The sequence below is a fragment of the Triticum urartu genome, chromosome 3A, assembly GCF_056163025.1.
Source record: "Triticum urartu cultivar PI428250 chromosome 3A, HENAU_Tu73, whole genome shotgun sequence".
In the NCBI taxonomy this organism is placed as follows: Eukaryota; Viridiplantae; Streptophyta; class Magnoliopsida; order Poales; family Poaceae; genus Triticum; species Triticum urartu.
Window position 1 is genome coordinate 360807525 of NC_141875.1, and position 3222 is coordinate 360810746.

Here is a 3222-nt window from a genome sequence, read left to right on the forward strand (position 1 = left end):
GCATGGGAAAAGAAGGAGCCCACGGTACCGCCCGCTGTCATCCTCGGGAGGTTCCTGCAGGTTAGTCGGAGAAAGAGCATAGTCCATGGTCGCTCTAGTTACCCAGCTGCTGATTGTTCCACAAGAAGATGAAGGCACTGAGGATCTGATGAGGTGACGTGTGCAGAGCGGGCCACAAGCCAGAGCTCGATCCCTAAGATTTATCAGCGTTGCAGGGAAGGACCCGAGCACAAGCGCCATGCCAGTATGTGGAGTTTTCGCCACGGGGTAAATAGGAGATTGGTCAGCAACGCGGGATGCCGCAAGATGTAATCAAACAAGTGATAGCCGTAAGAGAACCAGGCAAGGAGATAAGCTAGTTCAGATAGATGTAAAAACGATACATGCCACTGGGACGGAGCCGAGCGGCCTGCGGATGATGCAGTCCGAGGGGCGCCCCAACAGAGTAAGCTAAAGATGCAGAAAGATACATGCCGCAGGGGAAAGCCTGTGCAACCTGGGAATGATGCAGCCCGAGGGGCGCTCCCAGCTGTGTAAACCAGAAAATGTCACCTGGTTCCATTGTCGAAGGATTGTTGAAGTAGCTAAAGGTGCGCGCTGAAGGAGTTTCTCCTCATGAGCCGCCAGGGCCCTGAGCCTCGGGAGGCTCTGGGGGCTCGGGTGGTTCCTTGAGGACAGTCGCCATCTCCGCCAGGACTGCGTGATTCCTGGCCTCCTGAGCCGCCAGGATGCTCCGAAGATGATGCTGGTAGGTGACAACCGTGTTCGGCAGGCCAAGCGGCATGTGAACGTAGCTGTGAGGTGGACCCTCGCACCAGCCAGTGTGCAAAGGCCAGAAGCGCTCCTGAGATGCGGCCCTGTTGAGCCCTGGAATGTTGACGCAGGCGCGCAACCCACCGTCCTCGCCAGGATGGGGAGCTACGCCGGGTGGTGGGCAGCAGTCGCCGCGCATGGTCCTTGCTTCTTGAAGCTCCTGGGTGGCCTTGATGATGAACTCGTGAGCATCGGGCGCTCCTTGCCTAGTGCCCTCTTGAGGGAAACGTGCAGCAAAGCACGCCTCCACGTGGTGCCCAAGCACCTCCCTCGTGATGTTGGCTAGGTTTGAGGCCCTCCAGAAGAGATCCCCCGAGCCTCGCCCGAGGAAGGCGCCGGGCGTGCCTTCCTATGCGAGAGAGGGAGGTGCCCCAGGTGCGGGCGCTGATCCTGAGGCAGCGCTGCTGGAGACGCCGCTCTCCTGATGCCCCGTACGGAGTAGTTGCTTCTTCTTCTTGGGGATGGCCTCAGGAGGGTACAGGGTGCCCTCGCTATCGGGGTCTTCGATTGCTGCGGCTTGGAAGGCGCGCTCCAGGGAACACACCGCATCTCTTTCTTCGCAGGGGACTGTGATAATTCCGCCGCTTCCTGGCATCTTAAGGACGTTGTAGCCGTGGTGGGTCACTACCATGAACTTGGCCAATGCTGGATACCCAAGGATGGCGTTGTATGGCAGACGGATGTGGGCGACGTCAAACTCGATGAGCTCGGTGCGGTAGTTGTTGCGCTGGCCGAAGGTGACAGGGAGGCGGACCTGCCCTATCGGGGTGGTGGAGCCGTCGGTCACTCCTGAGAAGGGTTTGGTAGGCTGCAGCTGATCATATGGCACTTGGAGGCTATCGAATGTCTCGACGGAAAGGACATTGAGCCACGCGCCACCGTTGATGAGGGTCTTGGTGACTTGGACGTTGCTGATGATGGGTGAATAGAGCATTGGGACGACGTCGGCGGTTGCCGCGCACTTGAGCTGGTCCGCCGAGCTGAAGGTGATGGCGTACTTGGACCACCTGAGCGGGCGCGTGGCCTCGAGCCTGGGGAGGGCCGCGTTCACCTCGCGAGCAAACTGCTTGAAGATGCGCTGGGAAGCTGGGGCCTGAGCACCGCCCAAGATGCAGGCGATAGCGTGCGGCTCCTGGAAGCCCCCAGCCCCCTCGTCCTGATGGTGGTCGTCGTTCCTTCTTGGTGGTGGCGGCAGCGGAGGGAGGCCATGATTTCCCTGAGGACGGTCCTCGCGAGCCTGGTCCCTCCAGGCGCCCTCACGAGGCTGCTCCTGCCAGTGGTCCTCACGAGGTCGGTCGCGCCACTTCTAGCGGGGGCCGCGGTCGTCCCAGCATCCTCCACTTTGTCCTCCTCCTCGGTCGTAGCCCCGGCCGTCGCGCTCGGGGCGTCGACTGAAGCGTCCATCTCGGATTGCCCTGAGCTCATGACAATCGTTGGTGTTGTGGATGTGTACGTTGTGGAAGGCGCAAAACGGACGGCTACTCTTGGACGACTCGGGGTGGTCCCGGCGACGCTTCATGTCTGGATCCATCGCGAGCACGGCTATCCCCTTGCGCTTCACGTCCTTGGCCTTGTGAAAGTACAAGTACTCCCTGGGTGGTTTTGGTAATTAATGTCAACATATCTCTTGTTGGACTAATGTTTTAATCTAGTATATTTCAGATAAGTTCAACAGATGGAGTGGCGTGGACAAGAGGATGTGGAACCCTTTCAAAATGTTAAGGACAAAAGATTGGCACAAGCTCTAAAGCTCAAGACTCTACATTTTACTTTTGGTGATCCAAGATCACATTGAGTCCATAGGAAAAGCCAATACTATTAAAAGGGGATGAGGTGTTGCTTAATGGCTTGCTTGCTCAAAGTGCTTAGTGATATGCTCCAAATCCCTCAACCACTTTCTCATAACCACATATGTCCCAAACCAAAACTCAAACTCGGCCCCACCGATTTAATCCATCCAGCGCCACCGAGTTCACTTAACATAGCCATTGCCAGAAACCCTAATTGATTCGGTCTCACCGATGAGATCTCGGTCTCACCGAGATGGGCTTGCAAACTCTCTATTGCCTATTGCAATAATTTTGGTCTCATCGAGATATGCAATCGGTCCCACCGAGTTTGCTTGACCAACTCTCTGTTTCGCTTATTACCAAAATCGGTCCCACCGAGTTTGTGTAATCGGTCAAACCGAGATGAGGTTTTACCCTAACCCTAGCACATCGGTCCCACCGAGTTGATCATATTGGTTCCATCGAAATTCCTAACGGTCACATTATGAACTAAATCGGTCCGACCGAGTTTTCTGATTCGGTCCCACCGAGTTTGGTGATTTGTGTGTAACAGTTAGATTTTGTGTGGAGGCTATATATACCCCTCCACCCACTCTTCATTCATGGAGAGAGCCATCCG

The 3222-nt window shown here is 56.2% G+C and overlaps 1 pseudogene; it reads right to left on the bottom strand.

Moving 5' to 3' along the window:
* Nucleotides 1-1162: 1162 nt before the first annotated feature.
* On the bottom strand, nt 1163-2217 carry LOC147979704 (uncharacterized; annotated as a pseudogene).
* Between the last annotated feature and the right edge of the window lie 1005 nt (nt 2218-3222).